Source organism: Felis catus, chromosome D1, assembly GCF_018350175.1.
Source record: "Felis catus isolate Fca126 chromosome D1, F.catus_Fca126_mat1.0, whole genome shotgun sequence".
NCBI classification, from domain to species: Eukaryota; Metazoa; Chordata; class Mammalia; order Carnivora; family Felidae; genus Felis; species Felis catus.
In genome coordinates, this window is record NC_058377.1 from 38,680,018 (window position 1) to 38,708,007 (window position 27,990).

The 27,990-nt window shown below is 43.0% G+C and overlaps 2 long non-coding RNA genes across 6 annotated transcripts; one reads left to right on the top strand and one right to left on the bottom strand.

The window, feature by feature from the left end:
* Positions 1-9,859: 9,859 nt before the first annotated feature.
* Positions 9,860-27,945, bottom strand: LOC102900980. Of its 5 annotated transcripts, XR_002145501.3 has the most exons (4): positions 26,718-27,168; positions 25,266-25,403; positions 10,568-10,697; positions 9,860-10,455 (listed from the first exon to the last, which is right to left on the bottom strand). It is a non-coding gene; the product is annotated as an uncharacterized LOC102900980 (long non-coding RNA). The 5 variants fall into 5 exon arrangements; XR_002736163.2 differs by lacking the exons at positions 9,860-10,455; positions 26,718-27,168 and adding an exon at positions 27,805-27,945 and having other exon boundaries at positions 10,500-10,697; XR_002145500.3 differs by lacking the exons at positions 9,860-10,455; positions 26,718-27,168 and adding an exon at positions 27,194-27,780 and having other exon boundaries at positions 10,500-10,697.
* Positions 26,860-27,396, top strand: LOC109491911. Its single transcript, XR_002145506.2, has 2 exons — positions 26,860-26,979; positions 27,167-27,396. It is a non-coding gene; the product is annotated as an uncharacterized LOC109491911 (long non-coding RNA).
* Positions 27,946-27,990: the final 45 nt, after the last annotated feature.

The following is a 27,990-nucleotide window of genomic DNA, read 5'->3' on the forward strand; positions in this document are numbered from 1 at the left end:
ACTTATTTCACTTAGCATAACACTCTCCAGTTCCATCCACGTTGCTACAAAAGGCCAGATTTCATTCTTCCTCATTGCCACGTAGTATTCCATTGTGTCTATAAACCACAATTTCTTTCTCCATTCATCAGTTGATGGACATTTAGGTTCTTTCCATAATTTGGCCATTGTTGAAAGTGCTGCTATAAACATTGGGGTACAAGTGCCTCTCTTGGAATACTTTGGCTTCCCTTGCCTAAATACATGTAAAGTTCCGTGAGGACCTATATGTGGAGGTCAAGTCCTCAAAAACAGGCAATCTTGACTCCAGTCAAGGTAAATCCACTTGGATTTGAAGTGATTGGATTAAGGGAGGCAGTGTGAGGGGATCTCACCCTCCTGCAGTGTTTCCCCAGCCAGCCTCTGCATTTTGCCTCCGGTGTGGCCTTTCACAATTTCCAAGCTTGCCCACAAGCTATCAGTTTATCTGGTCGTAAAGTGGGAAGATAGCAGCTTCTTAATGCCTTCTCCCTGGTACAATAAGCCTTGGATGAACAGAGAATCGACAACATTTCATCTTCCATAGCAAATGCATTTTTCAGAGGAAATGCCTGGTGGAAATAATAGAATATTACCACTCTGTAGTTTTCTTGACTGCTGACTAATGAGAAACCAGAGTCTAAAATAGCTGATTTGGTCTCGCCCAGGAAATGCTCTCCCCCCACTTCCTCCTATTTCCTCCCCTGGGCAGCAGCTCTGACCTCTAACCTGCCCTGGGGCTTTCACATCCCCTTGGACTCCCAGTCTGACCAGTCTGCAGAAAGTCTTTCTCAACTCCTCCCGGCACCAGGGAGCACGTCCCCTTGAGGGATGTTCAGACGAAGAAGGGGAAGACTAAGAACAGGATAGCTTCAGATACCTCACGGCTACACCTTTCTTGTAAAGAGTGTCAGGACTTCAGAGAAGCATTCAAAGGCTCACTGCATTCCCTCCAAGCTCCCCCAGAAAGGTAAAACTTAGATCACACTAAAGCACCTTCATTTGGAGCTTGGGGTCATTCAAACAGAGTGTGAACAAAATTTAATTTTGCCCTAGCAGTAAGGATTTGCTGAGCAAATTAATGCAGGAGTGTAAACAAGGCTTCTTGAGTCCGCCTAAGAGCCTGTAAAGGACAGCCTGCTTTCAAGGCTTGGAAGCAATCCTTTTACATGCTAATTACAAACCCTTCGGTGTTTGTGAAAGCGGGTCCCTCTGGGATTTCTATTTGCCAACAAGTTGTTTATTTCCAGTGTAAAGGGAGTGAAGGGTCTATGAATTATTGAGCGGCTACACAGTGTTTTGCCTGTGCGGGAGGAGAGGTTGCTTATCTTTATCTTCACAGCCATCCTCGGAGCTAAGCAGTGCCCCCGGGGTTGCACCTGGGGAATGGAGGTTTAGCCCAAGGCACCGGGAGCCTAGGTAGTAGGTAGGTTGCGGAGCCAGATGCAAAACGGGGGAGCCTGAACGCCCTGCTCCAGCATGTTATCAACGTTTGAACATACTAAGTCTGCTTCCTTCCAAAGTATATTCCCAAATTCAGTCTCCTCAGTATTTCAGAACGGCCTGTCACTAAGCCCAAATTAGCTGACTTTCGGAAACTCTGTTTTCATTTCAGGCACAAGGAAAATGGGGCATTCGGCCGCGAAGCAAGGGGTCAGGGGAGAGGCAGGTCTGGGCTACTACCTGGTGGTCTGTGTGCCTTCCTCAGCTCTACCAACCACTCTGCAGGAAGACACGATGGAAAATCACTCCCTCTTTGTTACATCTTTTCCTCTTCTGGAAAGATGTGTTTTCCCCACTCTCAGCAGAGACAGACTTCCTGTGGTCTCTGGGTGCAGGCCAGATAGGTGAGAAACTTGCTGGGAAGTGTAATAGCCTGGGATGCCAGTTAGGTGGGGTTAACCATTTGAGCCCTTTTCCGGTACTGCAGGCACTGTCTGCTAAGGTCAGAAAACCTGACAAAATGGCAGGCGGTAACATCACGTTCTTAGAACAACTACAGAGGTCTACCCTCCCTCACCGTGAAGCGATATCTACAAGTCACATCATAACCTTCCCACTTAGACTTATTTTTAAAGCATACACAAAACACATTTCAGTGAAATTAGAGAACTGGAGCCTTTGACCCAGAAATGAAACAGCTGTTGGCTTCCAGACTGCTCGTCATTAGAGAGAAGGCTTGAACCTTCAGATGCAAGTTCAAACTCTATAAGGTACAGTATTGAACTTTGTATATAGTTCATGTGCCAAGAGCTGCCCAGCAGCACATAGTGCATGCAACTAAACAGGTTTCCAACAGTTATAAGGCACAACATATAAATCAAGCATTTAAAGTATTTATTAACGTTGAAATTTTTGAGGCAAAAAAAAAAAAACCACTTGCATAGATATGACTCTTATTACCCACAGGACCCACTGTTTGGATGCAAATAATCTTAACTGCTTGCACACCCATTGGTAGCCTTTCAGCTAAGGAGCCATTCAGTCTCAGCTTCAAGTGCAGAGGAAGTGCAAATAGCCTCTGCACTTCAGAGCTGAGTTTGCTTTGCTAGGAAACCGTTGAGCAAAATCCCAGCACGCTCTGATTCATTCTGCCTGCTGATTGGCCGCTCTCCTGGCCGCTGACGTCATCCTGTTGCTGGGTGGAAAACTGCTGCGGAGCCCTGGATCCCGACTTCAGATTCTTGTGAAGGGGACATTGTAATCAACAGCGAAATCAGATTGTAGCTCAAATGGAATGCTCTCCTTCGTGGGTGATAGTTTCAATCATTTTACGCCTCTTTTGTGTGCCTCCCCCCACCCCCACCCCATAATGTGGCAAAAGCTTTTGTGTGGCACTCTCCTCCAAGCCACCCAACCGCAACCCCGTCTAGAATACCTTTCTTCTTTGAGTGTCGGTGGTAGATGTTTTATACACCTCCCAGATGAGGCTGGCTTGCCGATTAGCTTATGTTCGCCTTTATCAACAGAATTGAAGTCTGTTCTTACTTGCTACTGTGAATCGTGAAGTAGCACTTCGGACTTTGTGCAATAAATGCCTTCCCAGCTCTCATTTATTCTCACGGTATTCTATGAGGCATTGATAAACGGGGGAGGTGAATGGCAAAGGCCAGCTGAGCTATTTATTGCCCTTTACAGTTAGCGAAGCACTTTCTATGCTCTTTCTCATTTGCCCCTCACGACAATGCCATGAACTGAGTATATTACTTCCTCCATGTTATAGGTGAGGAAACAAGTCCCCCCCCCCCCCCCCCCCGGCCCAATATTACATTGTTTGCCAGCCACATAATCGAAAATGACAGAGCTGGGATTCACACCCAGGCTTTCTGACTCTCCTTTCTGAATGTTTCTTATTCGGACGCAGCATCTGTAGCCCAGGGGGACTTAAGTGGCTTGCAAGGGTCGGTCCAAAGTAAATGGCTAACCCCGTGCCAGGATCCAGCACATCGCATTCTCAGTACAGGGTCTTTTCTTCTAAACCCCTTGTGAGCTCTCAAGACAGCATTCTTCAGGTTTTCTTTAGGGATGTTCTTAGATACACATTTATTTTAGAAATCTCTAGGCTTTCACGAGCTTTTACTTATTAAGTGAAGCTTTCAGGGGAAAAAATAGAAGGCTAATAATTCAGATGCACATTTGCATACGTTACATAAGGCTTCTATAAGAGGTAGGATTCTCTAGTTGCAGGCTTATTTTAAGTTCCAATGGAATGACTTTGACAGAGCAGAAATCGCAGGCTCCTTACCCAGCTCAGTAACTTAGATGGCAGAGGCATTTCTGCCGTGGAAAGCCGGGCTCCTCCTCGTCCCTGAGGAGACCCTGGATTTCTCTTGTTGATCTCCGGCTGGGCTGATGAGCCGCCATTTGCTTGGCTTTCATCTTGTTCGTTGCTCCAAACTTCTAAGTTGCTCTTCAACTTTTAAGACACATTTGGAATATTTCAGCCTCCCTAAGTAATTTGTACATACGCAGAGCAAAACCCAAGGAGTTACTCCTTGGAGCCCCCCACATCTGGTTTGCTTAGACAAAAACAATACGCCCTCACTCAGCTTCATTTTAAAATGGGACAAAAATCCCTCCGCCACGACTTTGGAGGCTAAAATGTTGGAGGAGGGAATGAGGGAGTGAGGGGCACCGATGCCTCACGGAATTATAGGTGTTTATTTTCTGTCTTGACCTTTGTGACTGCAGCCCCAAAACATAGTACTGTGACTTACACATCACAATTTACGTAGCTGATCTCAGGTACTTGACATGTTTCTGTCGTTCTCTCAATAGTTGCCTTTTCCCCCTTTGGGGACATTGTGGGGCTGCGTGTCCCTCTCGGTCCTCATGTTTCATGACTCCTGTGTGCGACTGACGTATTCACAGGTCACTCTGAATTGCAGCAAAACGCTCTGTCTGAAACTGCTGACACTGCTCAGATGTCCGTGTTTTCACTGCCTGTGGAAGTACAAACATACTGATTCTTGTCTTTCTGTGTTATTTCAAGCCAACAAATCATTTTTCACATTGAAAGCCAGAATCTTGGTCTCATGAACTCTCCAGAGGGACCCCAGGCAGTCTTCACAGCTGATCCTCTCCTCTCTGTTGAGTGAACACACTATACCTTTGCTCCTACCGTCCCTTGCCGGAAATGTGTATCTTACAAAAAGCACAGTTAGCTCTCAGTAAATGTTCAAGAAAAAAAAAAAAAAAAAAGAATCCTACGGCCACATAGCTAGTTGGTGGCACTTGAGATTAAAATTAGATCCTGACCTCACTTAAACAAATATTTTTTTGAGGAAGAAACACATTCACGTAGGTTAAGAAATGTGTACGGAATCCATCTTGTTCCAAAACCCCAGGCATGACAGCTCTCTCCTGGGATCCCCGGAGCTGGATCACCCCTTCCTCTTAATCCATCAACTTCCCCTCCCTGACTCCCACTCTCTCTTGGAAGATTCATTTTGCCTAGAAGGTGACAGAGCAAACCAGATCACGGAACATACATCATGCTCTGAGCTAGATGACCTCAAAGGACACTTCTGCATGGCATCCTAGGTCTTCCGGTCTTAATGCAAAATCACGTGGGCTAGGTTGAGAATTCAGGCCCCGGAATCAGGCCTCATTCAAACCTCAGCTCTACAACACATCAGCAGACTGAGAGGAGGGACAGAAACCAACGTAAATGTGCGGATAATTTAACCTCCCCATCTGTTTCTTTTTTTCTTCTTCTTCTTTTTATCAGTCAAGGACAGTCATGGATGTACTTCTCATAGATGAGGATTAAAGAGCACGAGGCCCATGAAGTCCGTATCGCAGACCTGGGATGTAGGATGTAAAAAAGTCCCAAAAAACGTCCCTGCGTATTTTTGCCAAACGGACAAAAATTCAGATGCAATAAGGAAACAAACCAAGGCGATGAGGGATTCAGGAAAGCAGATTTCAAGAATGAGTGCCTGTGGTACCCACAGTCTCATTAAAGAAAAAAAAAACAAAACGTGAAATATGCAGGGATAAGACGAGAAACTACAAATACATCTAGAAGCTTAACATCAAAAAGAAGGACTTTTGCTGTTGTTCCTGAGCTTTGCCAAATAAAACCGGGGCTTTTATTACATTTGGTATGTTTGTTAATTAGAGTCCTGGGGGCAAAATCCAGCCCTTTTGATGTACTCTGTGGATGAAACTGGGGATCGGTGATACATAGAAGGAGTTGCACATTTCTTTTCTCCTGGTCTCACTGCATCACTTGCAGGCTCTGTAGAAGAAACTCCAGAGACCAAAAACTTTCACAAAATATCAGAAAACGTCTCTGGAGAGCAAAGCGCATGAGGCTGTGGCGCCAACTCTGGGGAATGAACGTGAGTCCGCGTTACTCAATCATCATGGAGACCTGGGAAACGTCTGAAGAACTAAACTTTACATTTCTGTCCTGGAAACGTCTCAAATATCCAGGATGTTCTGTACAATTTCTTCAAGCCTATGAAAAATCATGCAGGCTAAGTTCCTGAACAAATGTGTACTGAGTGTCCACCACATGTAATGCACCTGTGCTCGGTGTGCGGAATCCCCTGATGAGAAAAACAGCCGCCCCATACGGACAGTCAGGTAGGCAGCAAAAGCAAGATACAATGTCACAAGTACTGTGACGTGGGGATTCACAGGGACCCTGGGTTCCCATCAGTACTGCACTTATCTCAGGCTATGAGACAGGGAGACACTTCCCAGGATAACAGTACCATATGGTCTCCAACATGCATTGATTAACCAATCAATAATCACCCAGAACGGAATCTCTAAATACTGCCATGCTAGGGGGCTTAAGGTCCCTCTGAGACCTGTCACCCAATTTTAAAAGTAGGATCTCAAATTAGCAAAAAGAAGACATGTTTATCAGATCTGCATATGGCATCAAGTTGGGAGAGAGCGCTAGTAAATTGACGACTTAAAAAGCAAGATTCGAAAAGATCTAGCAGCCTGGGAGGATGGCCTGAAACCAAGAAAAATGTAAAAATTTGTATTAAAAAACCAAATACATAAAAACAGGAGGAGAGAGAACTGGCTCAGAAGCAGCCTATGTGAGAAGACATAGGGAACGATGAACTGGAAGTTCTTCTTGGTTTGACTAACAAGCTTCTTTAACGAAACAAAATGTCATTATTAAACCGTAATAACCTTAAGGGCAGGGATCACACCTTAAATATTTTTAATATCCCTCCTTTGCCTACCATAGAGCCCAACACAGAGTAAGAGCTCTGTAGGACTTTCTTAAACGGGGTCAGAAGCGAAAAAGCCTCGAGTAATAAGCTCCACTAAACAATGGGTTGTGGTCGGGACCACCGGGGAAAGCTATGAACTCTTCTCTTACGTACAACTTTCTTGATACTGCCCTGGGCTTTCTCCTCCTGTTTCTTAAGCTGATAACCAAAATCAGAATCCTTTGCAAGACTTAGAAGTCTGACTCGATGCCCGCCTCACCTCCAGTCCCACTTGACAGGGTTCTTTTTGTTCACACACTGTTCCAGCTTTTTCGGTTCCTCCGAAGCCAAGAAAAAGTGCTGGGCTCTGCACAGGAGACTCCTCCCCACCCCACCCTTGCCCCGCCTCACCCACAGGTTTTCCACCTGCTTCTCCCGGTTCACTATGGCACACTGCTTGAACTTGCTCAGGGAACCCTCCCTGAACCGCAGCCCAGGCCCGACCCCTCTATTGTACATTCTTCCAGCTCCCAATGCGTCCCCTTGCTAGCACTTTCTACAGGCCTCTTTCAACGTTAGCCAGGGAATTATTGTTGAAAATCTGCCTCCCCTGCTACAGTGTGCACTCCATGAGGGCAGGGGCATTGGCTGTCCTGTGCCTTCGCCACTGGATCCCACGTACCCAGGCCAGTGTTTCTTAAACTTTAGTGCCTATGAATGGCCTCAGGGATCCTGTTAACCTGCAGATTCTGAATCAGGAGGTCTGGGGTGGGGCCTGAGATCCTGCATTTCTTCCAGACGATGCTGACATTACTGGTCTTCTGATCCACTTTGAGAAAGCAAGTTCCGCAGCACAGCCTATGCAACACCCTCTTCCTCCCAGATCACCCAGATGATCTAGTCCCGCCGAGCCGGTCTTCCCGCCTTGGGTTCCTAGCGGTCCAGCCCCTAGGCCGCACACCTTCAAAGTGTCTTTCTGCAGTGTGAACCCAATCATGCTTCCCCCCTTCTTTTCAAAACTTTAGAGACTCCCTGCCACCTTGTAAGAAAAACAAACAAACAAACAAAACAAGCTTCTGGGTATGGCATTCAAGGCTTAACCCTGCCTACTTTTCGGGCCCTACCTCTTCTGCATCACCATCTTACAACCCAGACTCCTGCCCTCTCGAAGCCCTTGCAGATCCTCAGACTCACTAGGCTATTTGACCCCTCTCTACCTTTGCTCAGGCCACTGACTTCCCTTGGAATACCCTCTCCGGCTCCATCTGCCTGTCAGAAAGCCACACTCTTGGGTGGCTCAATCAGTTGAGTGCCTGACTTTGGCTCAGGGCATGATCTCCTGGTTTCCTGGGTTCGAACCATGCATCGGGCTCTGTGCAGAGCCTGCTTCGGATCCTCTGTCCTCCTCTCTCTCTGCCCCTCCCCTGCTCACGCTGTCTCAAAAATAAAAAAATAAACTGAAAGAAAGAAAGAAAGAAAGAGAAAAAGGAAGAAAGGAAGAAAGAAATCCACACTCTTATGCTATGTGAGGGACATTTCCAGGATTCTCCTCTCAAGGAGAACTGGCCTCTGCCTTGTTTGGGCTCTGCTGCAGCTCCTTGTGCTGTTCTAGATTATTTGCAGGACAGCTGTCTCCTTCCTGTCAGTGAGTCCTCTGAGCACAGAATTGTGTCTCATTTATCCCTGTTCCATTTATGCCTGGCACATGGCTGGCACTTAAAGAATGTGGGACACGAATGAATGGGTGTTACCATTCTCTGCTCCAAATGCCGTATTTTAAGGGGGATCCTTTGCCACAGTGGAGCCCTCCTAAGAAAGGAACACCAGCATTGGTCCAAAACCCACATGATACGAGAAACAGTTCAAGAAATGGCCTAAACATAAAGCGTGGAGAAAAGATGTGCCTGCGTTTAGTAGGTGCTCAATAAATATTTACTGAACGAACAAATGAGTCAGAATAGCTCTCTCCATCTGGAGCTCTCAACTAGAAGAGAGATTACCTGCGTTCTGAGTCATCTGTCGTTCCAGGAGCTTGAACATTATACCAAAGGCAGAGATCTCAGTCCAATAAAATGATGAATTTCCTAACCAGACCAAGATGTACCAGATTGCTCTCTCTCTACTCTAGGAGCCATCTAAGCCATCTCTTTCTTTTAAGTGACGCGACTAAGTCTCTGGACCAGTAAGAGTTATGTTTGTGACAAATGACAGAAAAAAATTAAGTCGTGGGTGATTTATTGCCTCCGACGGTGTCACTAGGCGCCCCTCTTTTCCTCCCACCACCACTGCCCCTGTGCTGGCTTCAGTGCAAAGTCCCCACAGCTCCAGCTCACTTGTCCCAACGCAAGGGAAGGACATCCTCCTGCTCCACACTCCTGTGACAGGTCCAGCTGGGACGGTGGCTGAACAAAACCCATGGCCCCAGGAAGGCAGTTCTCTGGCGGAACAGAGTATCACCTGCCAATGTTGGGCCCAGGGCAATTGAGGGAGAAGGACGGGGATAGGGCTGAGAGTGAAGGAGAGGACGATTTCTCAGACCAAGACAGCATATGAGTTACCCAACAGAGGGGCACCTGGGTGGCTCAGTCGGTTGAGCAACTGACTTCGGCTCAGGTCACGATCTCACGGTTTGTGAGTTCGAGCCCCGCATCCGGCTCTGCGCTGACAGCTCGGAGCCTGGAGCCTGCTTCGGATTCTGTGTCTCCCTCGCTCTCTGCCCCTCCCCCACTCATGCTCTCTCTCTGTCTCAGAAATAAATAAACATTAAAAAAAAATGTTTTTTAAAAAAATAAAAAAAAGAGTTACCCAACAGAAAAATAAGAGCAGGGAGACAAAAACCACAGTTAGCCACCACGGCCCAAATCTTTGTTCCTACCATAAAATGTGTAATTGCATTCAATAGTTGATGTGCACATAATATACATTTGGTTGACCACCACTGGTTATTAAAAACTCCCAAGCAATTCAACGCACATGTTACTAACCTGGTGAGAATTCACTAGACCAGAGGACTTTTGTATATTGACTTTTTTTTTTTAATTTATTTATTTTAAAGTTTATTTATTTATTTTGAGAGAGACAGCAACAGCATGAGTGGGGGAGGGGCAGAGAGAGAGGGAGAGAGAGAATCTCAAGCAGGCTCTGAGTTGTCAGCCCAGAGCCAGACGCAGAGCTCGAACTCATGAAACCATGAGATCGTGACCTGAGAGGAAACCAAGAGTCTGACGCTTAACCGACTAGCCTCTCAGGCGCCCCTGTAACATTGACTTTCTTTATTCACCTCTTCAAAAAATGTTTATAATATTGAGGATATAATGATGAGGAGAGCTGTCCTCATGAAGCCAATAATCTCATGGAGCAGGCAAACAGGAACAAAAACAATTGCCAAGCAGGTGCCCAGTAGCATGAGGAAATCACCTATATCCATATTATCACATCAAAATCTAAAAAGATAAAGCGAAAGTTTAATCAAGCTTCTTCACCACTAAATATCAGTTTTCTTGGTTAACGTGACCAGCTGCCTCTCTGAGCGGTGATACAGATTGGCAGAAAAGTTATTTTTGCTGAAGGAATCTCAGTGTTTCCCCGGCGTATGGGAAGAAGAAACGCTACCCCCTGGCTTGGGGCCATCAGTTCCAAACCTAGCAAAGACTCACGGACGTCACATCGCGGATACTGCAATCCCCCACCTTCAGAGCACAGAAAACAACAGCTTACTTTCAATGAGATGAGCAGCTCCTATCAGCCACTGTGTCTATAAAGAATAAAAAAGGAGAAAGGGAGGAGATAAGCAATGTCTTGATTCGCAAACCCTTTAATTCCTTGCGTCACCCATACTTCCGACTTTAGTCCTCAGTTTCACTGACTTTTCTCAGGTTGATGTTTTGAACTTCTACCATGATCCCACTAAGCGTGCGACCTCTCAGGTGTCCTCTTCGCCGTAGACATTCTTTTCTTCGTCTGTAGTAACATGGCCTGCTCCGCGTCCTTCAGAACCTGCCGTAAGTGAGAAGGTTTGAGAATAACAAACCTCAGGCAGAGAGTAACAATGCTATTTTACTTGTCTCTCTAGCCTTGATCCTATATTTCAAGTTTGCTGGGTCCCGCATGATAGCAGTGGTGGCTGAATTTACAAAGCTTACCAGAATTCTGTTCTCTGCTTTTCACCTGGTTTAAAAAAATGTTTCCTGTTGCCTATTGAAATCTTAGCCGCTCTTAAGTAGCACGCTGTACTTATCCTGAGTTAAGGAACATCTAGGAAAGACTCGGGATTATTTTGTTATCCCCTTTTACAGGAAGCACAGATGCGCTACACTTAGGTGATCTAAGAGGCAAGGGGTTCCATTGTCATTGCTGGCCCACACTGTGGGCCCAGCTGGGCTGACATTTTAATTTGTTTCTTTTGTGGCTTCCATTATCCTGGGGACCAAGGTATAAACGTGTCTGGAATCACAATTTGTGGAAAGGCTAGTAAAACTTTGGAACAGTGCCAGGACCATTCAGTGCTTGGGATGGATTCCTTGGAGTCACTCCAAATGTATGGGTTGTCCATTTGTGCCATGTGGCCAGACTTGAGTCTAGAGTAGACAATTAAGACAAAATGATGTTTACTGCAGCCTTGCTGTACAATGGAAAAAAAAAACAAGGGAGCAGTCTGGAGAGGGTTGCCTCTGTGTTTAGAAGACTTCAGAAGGTTCCATAGAGGTATGCTGCTCACATGTGGAGAAGCTTGTAGATGCTTAGAAAGCAGTTGCTATCCAGATATAAAAGATGATTCAAAGGGGAAGTGATGGTTAAGGACGAAAGGGCTCTGCTTTTTGGTAATTGTTCTGTCTATTGAAAGCAAAGGTAGCTCTATGCGATAAACCAAAGCGTGGCATCCTGGTTCAGCCTGGGTTGGTACCCCAGCTTCCCCACTTGTTGGCTGTCAGACTCTGAGAAAGTGAACTTCTTCTCAGAAGAGCAACCGTATTGTGAAGTTAGGGTCAACTTAGGTAATACATACAAAATGTTTAGCATAGTGCCTGACCGCTGGAAAGCGTTCTGACAAGGCTCATAAGCAGACGATCTAAAACATTATATGAATCCAGTGGCTTATAAGGCTTTTGGGGTCTCAAGCCTTTCTGGAAACCTACTGAAAACTATTGGTCCTCGTTCCTCAGGGGGAAAAAAATGCACACATACAAAATGTTTGCCCACAGTTTTAGGGAGTTCAAAGACACAAGGCTGTACAGCAAGGTTAAGAGTCTTTGTTCTAGGGCTAAGTCCATTCCAAAAAGAGAGAAAAGTCCTCAGTTTTATTTTGTATAAGTTTTGATCATTTATGATCAGAATTTCATAACTTTTTAGATTAGGAAGGGATTTTACCTAGTCTAAATCCCCTCCCCTTTGTTTGGAATAACAAAATATTAAGATCCTAAGAAAACACTTGGTGTCAGGGAACTCTATCAATTTCACCTTTACATAATCTAAAAGATAAATTTTCCTTTTATCAACTACTCTTCATTTTGAGATATTCCTTAAGATCTATTGTATGTCCACTCTGTTCCTAACTCTGTACTCTGAGACACATTTACAGTGCTCAGCTCATGTCCATTCAAAGCCCCACGATGGACACAATGACCATTAATTCTGTGTATTTTGATCGGCACATCTGCTGTACCCATTTGATATTGTGCTATTTGTTGAACTATATTGCTGGAGTATAACTTCATCAAGTAGGAATTCGTATGAACAGAGTTATTGAGCACTGAGACTGGGACAGGCTCCATTCTCTCCTCCTAGGATACATGGATGAATAGACAGAGATGTTTTTCTCCCCATGGAGCTCACAGTGAAAACAATCTTTTCTTTTGGACAAACATGGCTAGGGTTGAGATTCTATACGTGGACAGGAACAGAGGTAACCTGCAAGTTTCCAGTCAAGGGAATGTCACCAAAGCCTCCATTACCATTCCCCAAGGACACATGCCTTCATTTGCTTAAACAATAGTTGACAGCATGGACAGCACTAAACACAGAAAAGCCAAAGTGTGTCTGGGCATAATCCCACCCATAACTTCCCTCTGGCAGGAGCAAGAACGATATATCAAGGGGTAAATAGGCTATGTTTAGATAAGTCATCCCTTGGTTTTTCATTGCAAAATGCTTTTAAACACTTCTACTTTGCTTCCAGGATGTTTTAGGTGACTTTTGAGGAAAATGTGAACAAGAGAGCAAAGGCCTCTTAGCTGTTTATAGTTAGAATGGGGCAGAGAATATGGCTGCCAATGTGGAGAAGATGCTGATTCATATAAGGAACAGGAGACTGGAATGTGAAAAATTGGAAGTAGGTCAGATAAGGGACTGGGCCAAAGCAAGAGACACTAAAGGCTTTGAAATCATGGAATCTTGTTCAATCTACTCCTGGAGCCCCAGAAGCAGTAATGACACAAAGTCAGTGTAGCTAACACGTCGCTGGGATCCATGGGCTCTGGGCAATTCACCTGATCTCACTCAGAATACAGGTAGAATGGTGTTGCTGTAGCCCTGAAGACGCAGGGCAGAGACAACAGAGTCCAGGTGGTGCTGACCTGGCTCAGGAGCTGACAGCTGGGGCTAGAGCCTCCACTGACCATAGCTTCCTGTCCTGTCTAGTGGAACGGACTACTGGCTTTCATCCTGAAGCTACTTTGGGTAACACCAGGTCTACGGAAACTATCGCACCAACACACCCAAGCATCTCCTTCCCTTCTTTGCTTTCCTACCTAGAACAATCTCATCCATTTTTGCTGCCCTCCACACCTACAGCCTCATCCTTGTCTGGCTAAATATACTCCACAGTTCTTCGGAAAAGGGGAAACACTCTTCTTGACGTTATCAGGAGGATCTAACTCAGCCTTCACTTCAGCCCTTTTTTACCTGAGACGTGACTGCGCAATAGCCTAAGAACCATAGCGAAAAAGCAAAAATCACGTTCGTCACATCCGAAGAAGGTGAAATTAAGTGAGTTGTGTCGTTTGCTCAAGAGAACAAAATCATTTGCTTTTGACCTGGTAATGCAGTGACCTTTCTTACGTGCACCCGTAATGTGCAAGCCACAGTATTTTTGGCAGAAGACTTTCTTATCTCCCCTCCCAGTGAACGCTTTGATAGACGACAGTATAAATATCCTGTAGCCTGGGTCCTTGGTTTTGTAAACAGCCAGGAAATAAGATATTTTGCCTGATGACCAAGGCAGACTCACAAATAGGCTCCTATAAACAGAGGGCAATTGTAAAAGGCAAAGACAAAACCGATGGTTTGGTCCATGCTTTATATTTATCTTGCCCATTACACCACTCAGAGTACCCTCACAGCCCAGACCTATGTTTAAAAAAAAAAAAAAACAGACCTATGAATATGGTTAAGCCCTTGCTTGAGTCATACAGAATCCATCAGGTATATTATCTTTCATGATTTTGTTCATGTCACAAAAGATAATTGCCTCCCGCAGACTAAAACTGGGGATCCTCAGCTATTGGCTAGTAGGCAAAACTCTTAAAGTATTCCAAGCCACTCTATCTCAGAATTCTAGCTTTTAAATGGATATAATATTTCCTTTTCCTGAGCTGGCAAACTGCCACCCTTCAGTTAAAACCTTAAGTAATAATCCTGACTGTCTATCTCTAGTTTAGCAAAAATAATGCATTGAGCACAAGACACATAAAGGTACATACACATACGTGTGTGTGTGCGCACACTCACGTGTGTACATGTATAAGCCCAAGTTCCAGAGAAGATCATCCTTCTGCACCCAGAGAGAGGTCAGAATGAGGAATACATTGTCGTCACCTCATTTCTCCAAGCACTTATGTTCTTCATTATTCGACGTTATCTCTGACAGGGAGTTCTCTATCTCGGAATGCGATTGGATAGGCTAATGGAAAGCAAAAATGTTCTTTGCAAACACGAGTGCAATAAAGATGCTTAATGATAAACCTTGCATGTCATCAAGCACTTGAGGCCCTTTTAAATCAAAACAAACCGTGGCAAATGGTATGAGGGAACCCAAAACATTAAAATTCAAGTAAACTTCAATGCCTCTTGGAAAAAAGTACGATTGTTGTATGAAACCTTTAAAAATAACAACAGCGAACATCTGTAGAGTGCTCATGATAGGAGGAACACTGTTCTATGCACTTGGCATATATTTTTTTATTTAACCCTCAAACACCCTCTAAAGTTCAATACTTAAAAACGAAATTTGAAGAAACATGAACAGTGACTAGAATACACAATATCGCGATAGAACAAAAAGTTTTCAATTTTGCCCTTACAGAGCTCTTTTTTTAAATTTTTTAATTTTTTAAATTTACATCCAAGTTAGTTAGCATGTAGTGCAATAATGATTTCAGGAGTAGAATCCAGTGATTCATCCCCTACATATAACACCCAGTGTTGATTCCAACAAGTGTTCTCCTGAATGTTCCTTGCCTATTTAACCCATCCCTCCAGCTACAACCCCTCCAGTAACCATTTATTCTCTGTATTTAAGAGTCTTTCACGTTCTGTCCCCCTCCCTTTTTTACATTATTTTTGCTTCCCTTCCGTTCTGTTCATCTGTTTTGTGTCTTCAATTCCACATATGAGTGAAGTCATATTTTTGTCTTTCTCTGCCTGACTTATTTCACTTAGCATAATACCCTCTAGCTCCACCCACGTTGTTGCAAATGGCAAGATTTCATTCTTTTTGATTGCCGAGGAATATTCCATTGTATATATATACCACATGTTCTTTATCCATTCATCAGTTGATGGACATTTGGGCTCCTTCCATGTTGGCTATTGTCGATAGCGCTGCTATAAACATTGGGATGCATGTGCCCCTTCAAAACAGCACACCTGTATCCCTTGGACAAATACCTAGTAGTGTAATTGCTGGGTCATAGGGTAGTTCTATTTTTAATTTTTTGAGGAACCTCCATACTGTTTTCCAGAGTGGCTGCACCAGTTTGCACCCCCCCCCCCCAGCAGTGCAAAAATTTCCTCTTCCTCCGCATCCTCGCCAACATCTGTTGTTGTCTGAGTTGTTATTTTTAATCATTCTGACTGGTGTGAGTGGTATCTCATTGTGGTTTTGATTTGTATTTGCCTGATGATGAGGGATGTTGAGCATTTTTTCATGCGTTGCCCTTACAGAGCTCTTAGGCAACATATTTCAGGTCACTGCTAAATTTGTATCTTTATATTTACATTTATAAAGATGTATATGTATAGAATTATATGAAGGTTTTTCATTTGCTTCCATTCCTCGACATTCTAGCTCCCCATAGGTGTGTGAATCTCTGGAGATTCAGGCTTTCTCAGAGACATAGGAAATGCAAAGTGACAAGTCTCAGACACACGGAAATAACGGCAGAGTGATGTCATCAATAGCAAGTCCAACACAACCACAACCCTTCCCTTATGGCCCAGGGGAAGAGCCATTTCCTTCTCTTCCCCATCCATAAAGCTTTCAAAGGTGTGGCAAGGCACACCTGCAATGATGATCCTCATTGATGAGGTGAAGTACCTCCCTCATTTTCCAAGGGCTTAGCCTAGCCTAAGAACTATTTACCTAGGAGATAGAGAACAGTTCAAGGCTTGCTGAGCTCAGAATGAGCCCAATGTAAAAGAGAGAGAGAGAGAGAGAGGCCTTAGAAACACAAAGGAGCAGTGACTCCCGCACAGGCAAGGCATATGAGGCACAGGAATGGAAACCAAGAAAAGCCCAGATCTACTAAGGCTAGTGATTGGCTCTACAGAAACAGCCCAGTTAGTTAGGAACATTCCACATCTGGCAAGTTGAATCAAATTAAAACACTTCTATGTGTTTATATTTCCAAACCAAAATGACCTCCTCGTATATGCCTGGTCCCCTTTGTACCCCATGAAGACCACCAAAGTGATCTTTAACCTGCAGGCTGACACAAAGTCACGCTCATTCACTTTATCTTTTTCTCGACTACTTAGTTCTTGGAACTAAGGAAATTTGAGGAAATTGAACTTTGATTTCTGTTTGGTTTTACTTTTTTAAAAAATCTTTTTGGTTCAAAAACCCTAGAAAATCATTAAACCCGGCCAGCAGGCATTAAGTCTGAATGAAGAATAAAGAGTGAGCAGGGAGAAAACTTTTTGTCTCCCAAAGTTTTCTTCACAGGCAGTTGCTGGCATGGGCACTTTGGAATCACTTTGGCATTTAACCTGAAGGCGAAAAGCAGTTTGGGTAATAGATTACTGATATCCATTGTGCAACTAGGAACACAAAAAGTTTCTAAAAAGTTTGAGGTTCGTGCAGAGCAGACTTTCTTCATGAAACGTGGGCTGTAAGAATTTTTTATGTGCAAAAACTAACCTGGGGTTTTCTGGCCCAGTGAGTTCTAGTTCTTTCTTCTGGGCTGTCTGACTTTCACATCCATTTACTAATGAGAACTAAAAGTAGTATGTCATATTTGTAAGTGCTTGACATGGAAACGAAGGAAGACTGTTTCAGTCCGTCTTTTTTGCTTGAAAGAAACAAAGGTGCATTCAAGTTACTCCATAAAATTGGTGGCGGGAGGAGATTAGATGGGGGAAGGGAATTATTACAAGAATATGCAGCAAGGACTGAACAGGAAACACATCAGCACTGAAGGCATCTCTAACTACGAGTGTCTTAGTGCCTTTGCTTTCTTTCCGTGTGTTACTATGGCTGCCTCAACATTCACTCTCTATCTGTTCTGATCCTTCAAAGTTTGAGCTTGCATATGGTTCACGGCATCCTCTTACAATCTGACTGCTGCCAACTGGCTTAACATCTTAGCTTCCCATTGCCAAATCTCCAAGAGAGGCATCTGATTGGCCCTGGTTATCATTTTAAGCTAGTCTATACAGATGGCTGGCTGGGTTACAGAACGGTTGCCTTCAAACCAAGTGTCTACCCTTTGGTCCACTCATCTGAGAAGAGGGGCAAAGGCGTGGCATAAGAGCATGACTATTTAGAATGAGGCCCCAGTGGAAAGAGAAAGATATGGATGGGGCAGGCTGAGAAAAGTATCTCTAGTTTGCTGGCAGATTACGGGAAACCAGTTTATCCATCTTCCTTCTGAGTGGAGCTAATCTTAACTAATCACAGCAGACCTGGACTATTTTCGGAGTGGCATGGGAGCATGACAGCGCCATCTTCTTTCCTCTCCCTTGCCCTCAACTTTATCACCTTTATCTCCATTACATCTACCACTCTATCGCCATAACTGACCAAATGCCAAGGAATCTGCAGACTTCTGTACAAAGTATTCGGAATTTCAACTTAGAGCGCCAACAAAAGTATTTCTCATTTTCCAGGGTCACTCAATTGTTTTATTTTAGAGTATCATGCTGGTAGACAATAAAATATTAGAATAGGGATCAGAGATACCCCTTGGCCCACTCCCATGGCATTTATTGCAATAGGAATTCAATCAACAGAAGCGCCCAAACTATATTTGGTGAGGGTTGGGAGATCTAGGTCAGCTGACCTCACCATTTGGTAACCTAATACAGAGAATTGGTTCAAAGAATATTTACAATAATGACCGATTGTACAATGCCAAGACATGATTGCATTAAGACTATTAAACTCTGGCATCAAGCAAATATGGATTCAAATCACAGCTCTGTCTTGCAATATCTGTGTGACTTTGACAAAATTGCCAGTCCCTGTGAATCACTTGTTAAGTGGATGTAATAAGAACCACTTCACAGGGGTTTTGTAAATATCTAGGCAAGATAATATTTATAATATTATTTAAGATAAATAAATATTTAGGCAAGATAATTTAGGCAAGATAAACCTGCATAGGTTATTGCAACATGCCTGGCACATAATAAGCACTTGGTAGGTGATAGTAATGGTTTCTATTGCTCTCACTATTATCATTCACATGGGTGTTATGGGGATTGCAGAATGTGGATGAGAGATGTGAGGATTATCTTCAAAAACGAGACATCTTAGGAGAGATGACACAGACGTACTTATTAGAAGTGGGCATGCATTGAATTTGCACATACACAAGCGGGACTCAGAAAAATGGTGGACTAAGTGGGAAATGTTATGTGTCAAACAATGTTAAGCGATAGTCTTTAATTGGGAAAAGGAGGTTCAAATTCTGGTGAATTTTTAATAGGGATAATGCCTCTGCAAAAAGAAAGGAGAGATCGCTCCCAGTGTGAAAGTGTATCTGCTGTAATGTAACAGGATGCCTAGGAGTTTCATAACTGGAACATGAACCCTATTAAAAGGGGGAATTAGAGCATCGAGCATTGCAAATGGAAAGGACCTACTGGATGGAAGACATGGAAGTCATTGTCAGAAACTAGGGACAGCCCACTGCTTGGGTGTACATTTCACTTCCCTGGGGAGGCTTAAACCTCCCGGGTCAGTGTCCCCTGCTGTATATTCTCTTCCTGTGTTTTCCCTACTAAAATACTCACTACACAGTGGTATTACTTGTTTGAGGTCTATCTTCTGCTTATAAGCTCTGTTTGACCCTGACTCTCCGTTTATCGCCTTGTTTCCGCAACTGGCCAAGTTCCTGGCACGTGGTAGGTATTCCACAAACATGCTGAGTGAATGAACGCATGAATGCAAGAATGAATTAAGTAATGAACATGGAATTCAGAGGTGATTGCATCATATACTGGTCTGCATTGTTCTCTAATATTTATAAGGATTAGTCCTACCTTCCTGTTGACATTATAAATTGCGTTGAGACACAGCAAAAATTCTGCATCATATGTCTCCACCACTATGAGATATCCAGTTACAGGCACAAATGGTCAAAGGTCTTTCTGAGCTCTCTACTAATAATCCTTTTTACCCTCTAGTCTCCATTTTCTATTCTTTTTATACCAATGCAGAAATTATACCTCTGTCTCACTATTACGGTATAAACATGTCTTTTGTTATTTTTCTCACCAGGACTTACCACTTGGTAAAGTCCCTGTAAATAAGTAAGTGACTAAGGGAATATCTGGACAGTACATATTTCAGAGCACACTATCCAAACTTGCAGACTTCTAGAACCTCACACATTGCTGTTGTGATTTCAGGCTTATAGATCATGCAGGAATGCATCACCTCAAGCCAACATTTTGGGTTGAAATTCCTGTCTTTGTTGTTACCATTCACACAAATGTTGAATGTTTCTTCTCTTGTTAACAGGGAATATTTTACTGTTGCATGAAAATATTTTTACAATTTTAAGATAACTTGAGAACTTTTGTTGGTAAAAGTAACACGCTCGGCTGCTTCCTAGTTAGCGAACTCTAATACATCCCATCAGTTCATCCAACAAGCTTTTTTGAACACCTCTTAGGTTCCAAGCACTTGAATTACTCAGATCAATAAGACTGGCCCCTAAAGATGCTCCAAGTCTTTATGTATCATAGCCATCTTCAGAGGGCCTGAAAGTTGAAGTGTAGACTATTCCTTTCTAAGGGCCCCTTCAGTCTCACCTCTGTCCTGCATGTTGACTCCTACAAATCCCTCACAACAGACTACCATGGCAATGGCATTTAAGACTTCTGAGTCTATAGATCATACTTCCTCTCTATGAATTAGATCCTACTCCCAAACTTCCTTACTGTCATGTAGATTTTTCTGTTTTATCCATCTACTTTCCCTTTTAGACAGCATATTTTACAATCATCTTGCTTTAAAATATATAAAATATTCCTCTGTCTGAGTTTTCTCATCTCTGAAAGAAGGACATTGAGAATTTGGGACCACGATTTTGGAATATCAAGGAGACAAACAGGTTAACATGGAGAAATAATCCCTGAGTGAACAAAGTATAAACCAGCACAACTCTGGCAATTTTTAAGAATAGAACTTTTACTTTCTCTCTGCCTGCTTGAAGAACTTCTCCTGCTTCTCCTTTATCCTTCTTACACTAGATTCTCATGGAAATCCTAAGATAAAGCAGATCCACAGAATTTTAGAGCTTGAAAAGGTCTCTGTACTCCAACATGAGTTAACCACGAATAAAATAAAGTTTATGCCTTAGGGTCCAAGGCCCTGGGAGAGGTCCAAGCAATGTGTGCACATTGTTATCTTTCTAATTAAATATCAAAAATAAGGGTTTTTTAAGTTTATTTATTTATTTTGAGAGAAAGAGGGAGCGCAAGCAGGGAAGGGGCAGAAAGAGGGAGAGAAAGAGGTAGAGGGAGAGAATCCCAAGCAGGCTCCACACTGTCAGCGCAGAGCCTTAAGTGGGGCTTGGTCTCACGAACCATGAGATCATGACCTGAGCCAAAATCAAGAGTCAGACATTCAGCAGACTGAGCCATCCAGGTGCCCCAAAAGTAAGCTATTTTAACCATTATTGGTAAAGATTATAGTCTCTGCAGCCTGATTTACTTCCCTCAAACTTCCCCCTTGGGCTGGAGGAACTGGGGCAGCCATGGGTATTTTTGTTGATCTGGCTAAGGAGCAGTTGAGATGGAGATACCCTTAGTCCGGGTATACTGGGTTATATCCACTATATGTGGATCACAGTTGTTTCAGGGGGTAGTTGTTCTTTTGAGTTGTTCCAGTGTAAGGATGGATTCTAGGAATAGTTCCAGTGCCCAGTGGGCTAATTAACTGGCATCATGTCACAAAGATGTAGGATTAGAGGCTGTTTCCTGATGCATATCTGTCTTAGGGCATTCAGCACTGGCAATGTAAGCTAGGGAAAAGATAAATTATCTTTCTATCCTCCCTGAGAAGATAATATTGCAAAAACCATTGTCATATGAAGAGGAAATCAGCCCCCAAAATGTAGGAAAAAAAGTAAGAAAGGGTGGTATCAGATCGTTAATTGATAAACAGTTATTGGATTTTGTGATATTTATGGTATTTCACCCTAAAAATTTGTTGTAATTTTTGTTACTGATTTTAAGTAGCTGTTCACTTTCATAGCTAATTTTGGATCTATGATTTTATATTCTTTTCATAAAAAAGATTCTTATTATATAAGCTTCAGTCTCCCCACCTGGATTTGGCCCCAGCCCTACTTAATCACCTCTCCCCATTTAACAGATGGGGAAACTGAGGCCTAACCATACCACATAGTTCCAAGCAGTACTGAACTAAACCTTAGGTCTCCTGACTTTTTGTCTATTGTTATCTTTACCCACATCATCTTACTTTTGAGAAGTACCTAAAAAATTAAATATCTCTACTAAAAAAAAAAAAAAAAAGAATCAAGTAAAAAAAAAAATCTCCTGACCACGGTATGTAATAATAGTAAACCCTCACATAGCATTTCTTATATGTTAGGCATTGTTTTAAAGTGTTTCACATATAGCTCATTTAATCCTTAAAACAACTCTATGATTAAGCTAATATTGACACCCGCATTTTCAGAACAAAAATTTGTACAAAGAATGGTTACGTAACTAAAGTAAGGTCACAGTTTGCAGAGAATATAACATCCTTTGTACTGTGGATCCAGCAGCAAACATTTTTTAAGGGCTTACAATGTTCTAGGCACTTTGTTAAGCACTATAGTTAGTGCATTATCTCGTTCAATCTTTAAAATCACCTGTTAAGATAAGTAGTATTATTACTTCATCTTATGCTTGAGAAACTGAAGTACAGAGAAATTAAACAATTTGTGCCCAAGGTCATATGTCTGGTGAGGGGCAAAGCCAGGACTCAAATCCAAGCTTGGCTCCAGGGTCAGGGCTTTGAGTTTCTGCATGATACTGCCCATCAAGGAAATACCTTCAATGACCTACCATTGCCACAATTCCTGTGGTTCCTTTCCCCTAAAGTTACAATTAGAATGGGTATGTGGGCAGAATTAGAATAAGGAGTGGGGTTAGCAGCCTAAAGGATATAGTAACCCCTTCTTTGACGACTGTTCTCCACCTTGTGAGATTTATATATAATCTCACTGTACAAACACACACACACACACACACACACACACGTTTGGATCTTAGTGGAATATTTGTTCTTTGAAAAATGAGCTTTGAAAAGAATTATCTTGGTGGTGATGGGTGATTGAGTGTGTGTGTGTGTGTGAGAGAGAGAGAGAGAGAGAGAGAGAGAGAGTCAAGGCCGTACATCATAATACTCCCTGCATCGGATCCTGCCCTCAACTTTTGCTGTCCCTTAGAGATGGCCACTTTATTTGTGACTCATATCCTGTGATAAAGTTAAGAATGACAGCCAGCAGATCAGTGATTTAGATGCTGCAGAAGGTCTATCGAGGTGGCAAGTCCCTACAAGTGTCAATAAGATAATGTAAATTAAGTGGCAAAATGTAATCCCTAGGGAGTGACAGAGACCTCGGTAAATAAAGTAGAGAGCACATGTCCAAACTCGAATAGCAGATACCGGCCTCCAGTAAACGGTTGCCATGTGGCAATATAAGCCTAGTGTGACCATATCTGACCATTCTTCAAGAGAAACTAGAAATCTAGATTTTTGGTGTAAAATCTCCTGAACTGTAAAAATTTTAAACTAATTCAAAAAAAAATTTTTTTGTTTTTAAAGCACTGCGCTCGCTAACATTGTGCAGGCCAAACACACAACAACAAACCCCACATCAGTAGGCCTCTCCCTGGCAGTCTGCTCCAAAGGGGGTTAAATGCAGGAAACTCCGAAATGGGAAATGACAAGGGAGGACTGACAGAAATTTGGATCTTGGCGGAATATTTGTTTCTTGAAAAATGAGCTTTGGTAAGAATTCTCTTGGTGGAGGTGGGTGTTTCAGGGTGTGGGATGGATATGGGCACTAAAGCAGTGGACATTTTGGATCAGATCCTCTTAATTCCTCCTCTGGTGTAGTATTGGTCTTGGGCCCAAGGAAAAAATAGCAGAAATCTAATTAACAGCTCAAAGGGAGCAATCAATTTACAATTGTGTGAAGTGCAAATTCCTTTGTGCAGGAAACAAATTACAGTATTTGCAAATTTGTAAATAATGCAGCACTTTCGGCTATCCAAATGCTTTGGATGCCCCCAGGGAGAAGGAAACAGAAGTCTGAGGAGGCAAAAATGTTAGAAAATGACCTATTGTCTCACGAAATGGGATTTTAAAAACATCTTTAGTAATTGATTTTTTCAATTGAATCCTTATTTAGGAACTATAAAGGGGCCCAGTTCTTAGGTCAGTAGGAGAATATCTAGAGAAGTAAACAATTTCACATCCAAAAGTCACAGCATGTTATTTACAGGGTAACTTGTTTCAAAATTTCTGAACATAAAAAGTTGCCTCCAACTCTTCCTATGCTCTTGGTTTGTGGCTAGAACTTCCAATTTATAAAAAGAGATAGCAAGCCCTGGCCATAACAACCATTATGTTCAATGTCAGAGAAGGAATTGGTGACAGTTCAGGACATGAATCTGGTCTATCTGTTCCATAGCAATAATTTTGTGAACTGTTCAATTCACAGAGATTTATGGAGGCCCTTTTATAAAATGCTAAGCTGTTATTAGAGATTCACAAGGTGCCCTGGAAGAGTGTGTGGTGTATTTAGGAAAGTAACAGTGAAAACTCATTATTTTGGCCCAAGATTTTTGAAGCACTTCTCTTTGGGTTGAGCTAGGAATTGAGAATAAAGTAAACGTAACTTCATCCTTACCCTGAAGATGTTCACAGTCTAATGAGAAAATAAAATTTAAGCCAAACACCTCAATGCGGAGATGGGTGCTAAAGAAGAGATATGAGGGTGAGCGCGTGGACACTTTGACAAGTGCTTGACTCTACCAGGAGATCTTTCAACAGGCGATGAAAATCGCCAGGCAGAAGGGCGTGGAAAGCATTAGAGATAGAGGTAAGTGGACTATTTATGGGCCTTATGTTGGAGAATGACGGTTCAGATTTGTGCTTTTCAAATATTCTTTCCCCTGTGTTCTCATTCACTATAAGAGGAGTGCAAATTGGTTGAACCTTCCCACAAAATATTTTAGCAAATCATTAACAGGACCCTTAAAACATATTCACATCCTTTCTGTTAGAAATTCCATTTCCAGGAATCAGAGGGACTGCCAGAAACGTATGTATGAGGAAGCTTATCACAGCATTATTTATAACCATGAAAAACTGGAAACAGCCTCCATGTTCAATAATGGAGTAATGGTTAAATAAGTTATGGAACATTCAAACCATGTGATTTTAAGCACTAAATGGAAAAAAAAATCACATCTTAAAAGAGTATTTCAAAACAGGCAAAAGTTACTTTAAAAAACAATGTAAAACAAGGGTGCCTGGGTGGCTCAGGTGGTTACGTGTCCGACTCTTGGTTTCGGCTCAGGTCATGATCTTGTGGTTTCTGGGTTCCAGCTCTGTGCTGATGGTGCAGAGCCTGCCTGGGATTCTCGCTCTCTCTCTCTCTCTCTCCCTCCCTCCCCATCCTGTGCACTCTCTCAAAATAAATAAATAAACTAAAAAAAAAAAAAAGAAAGAAAGAAATAAAAGAACAATGTAAAACATTTAATAAAGTATTATCCTAATTTTATAATAAAAAGTTGAAAAGTACTTCCCAGTGTTGGTAATTTTCACCAATATCTTAACTTTTCTGAGGGTTTTTTTTTTTTTTATTCCATACATACCACACAACAAAAGGGAGTTTCTCCTTGTTCTGTGCGAAATCTGAAGAAGTGACTTTTGTTTTCTTCCCTCTTGAAAGTGTGATCCAGGATTCACAAGTCAATTAGCCTCTGAGTCGCATTCTCTTTATAATAACCAGGCTGAGTAGAAAAGGAAGGGAGACCACGTAAGGAATGGAAGAGCAAGGAAGGATCCAGAAGTCGAATGTTAACATGAGAACAGAAAAGAACAAGTATGATGAGAGTGTGGGAGGTGAGGACTAGAAGAAAGGGTGGGGGTTGTGTGCTGAGGAGTTGCCGGATTGAAGATTTCAGGGGCGAAACATGGACTCATACGTAAGGGTTCCATGTAAGAAATGTCCCAATGCAGTACATGGTTAAATGCCAAATAAATGGCCCTATGGACAATTAATGTTATAAAAGTTTGGAGGAGTTTGGTGGAGACCACCATTATTTGGTCACATACATGAATCTATGTATCGGTCAAGCTATTCCTTTAAAACCTCCCTTTAGCAATCTTTGTCAGAGGGTGTAATTGTGTAGGCTCCACTCTCTTGGCCATCTTTTCTGGGGAATTTAGTTACTGAAGAGCTTAAAGAACCATTGTGAAAGGGTTTTAACTACTAAGTAAAAGGAACGGTTATAAGAATACGATGGAAAACAATTTGAATCTGAAGTACTATTTGAGAAAATTCAATCTCTCCACAAAAATTCACTTCAGCCTTCAATATCTCCTATCCTTTAAAATGCATTCACATAAAATCTGCTTTACAAGGGAGAACCAGCCAGGAATATAGCCCAAGAAATTTACCACTAAACAGGGACACATATGTGTTTCAGTTCCTAGGAAAACTGTGCCTTGCTAACTTTCTCCCTGGATTTCTTGGTTCTCCGCATTGACGAGCCTATGGTAATTTCTCTCCTTAATGTTCTTGCTTTTACAGTTTTTTCTGATTGTCAAGCACCTTCCCCACACCATTGCTATTCTAGGCTATACATGTCTACAACAGCATCAAGTGACCTTTAGCTATTACTAGTTAAGTGGATCAACACATTTACCCAACCGCATAACTCAGGCCCTTCAGGGGTTTTCCAGTCAATTTTAATGTATTTCAACCTGACACTGGCAGATTTCCACTTCCTTTGTTCCTTGTGTAGACTTGGTTTATGTGTGTTGGTCTCTAAAAGGGGCAGAGGAGGCAGCTGTTGAAAAAATAAGATTGACAGTTTTAACCACACAATTTGGTCTAATAGCTTTGATATGCTAAACTTGCTAGCTCCTCCAAGTGTACCTTTCTGATTTTGCATTACAACACCACTCTGAATCCCTAAGGAAACCAGGCTGTGTGTGTGTGTGTGTGTGTGTGTGTGTGTGTGTGTGTGTCCGTGTGTTTTTTAATTAAAAAGAAAAGGAAGAAAAGAAAGAAATGCAAACCAGTGAAACCGTTCTTTTACATCATCTCCAGATTCATTCTGCGGACTGCAGGCCTTCCCAAATCCCGGTACACTAGAGACCTCTAAAAAAGGAGAAGCTGAGACTACAGATCATGTTCTAAAGAGCGAAAACAGGTGATGTCATAACGCACAGTCCTGTGTGGTCACGGCCAAGGCCGGGTGGGGAGCCTGGGCTCCAGTGAGCACGGAGCTCCGCGCCAGTGGGTGAAGCAAGTTGTCTCCGGGGCCCAGAGGACACCCGTGAGGACCCGGCACCAATCAGGTTCTCGCTTGGCGCCTGCCTTTGTTCTCACTGGGGAGCAGGTTTCCGGGCGTCTTGCGTCGGGAACCCGCATTCGACCCGCACGCGCGTTGCTGGCCTCCTCAAGAGACCTGGCTCCCCCTTCGCCTGTTCCCCCTCGCTCTGCCAGCCAGAGCTTTCCCCATTTACATGTGGCTTCTCTCCCTAGAGCGTGGACGCCAAAATCCTGACTCACCATTTTTAGCTTTGGAAGAGGCAAGTCCAGCCCAATAGTTTACAGACGATTTGTTCTTCCTTCCAAACCTTCCTTCCAAGCCAAGGCTCTATGCTCTGCATGTTTCTGATCAACTGCCCCAGAAAGGGCTGTTAGGTGAAAGGATAACCCTGTTTCTTTGGCCTTTTCGTGCTGGACGAATAAAGGAACTTTCATTGCTGAGAGGACTGCGAGAAGGTGCTTCAGAGGGAGGAGGAAACCGCTAAACCGGAGGCTTTGTGTCTTTCTCCCCCTACCTCGATTAATGGTGTAAATCTACCTCAAACATCTACCTCTACCCCCAGCCCAAGCCTTAGGTAATTGGTCTTTTGCAAAACAAGGCTCAAGATAAATGATGCATAAAGTTCTTTGAGATCCCTGGATGCCAAGTGCTACGTGACTGCAGTCTTCTTCACAGCTAAGCTAAGATTTTGGCTGGGAGAAAGCCTACTAACTGTCCTGACAATGTGAACGTTTTAGCGACCGCCCCTCTCCCGTCCCCAACATCTCTCAAGAAACCAGGAAATATTTAGCTCAGTTTTAGACCCTCTAGTGAGGCTCTAGCTCCCAGCTATTTATCTCACTCTCCTTACCATTTTTGCAGGGACCTAGAGAAGGGGGCGTGGCCAGTCTTCGGGGGAGGGGCCGGGCCTCCAGGGATAATTTGCATCCGACACACCCTCTTCCTCCTATTGGCGGACCGCACAAGCTGTATTCCCACCCACCCCACTACCTAACTAACCCGCCATCTCTCTTCAGTTCCAAGCCTCGGAGATAAA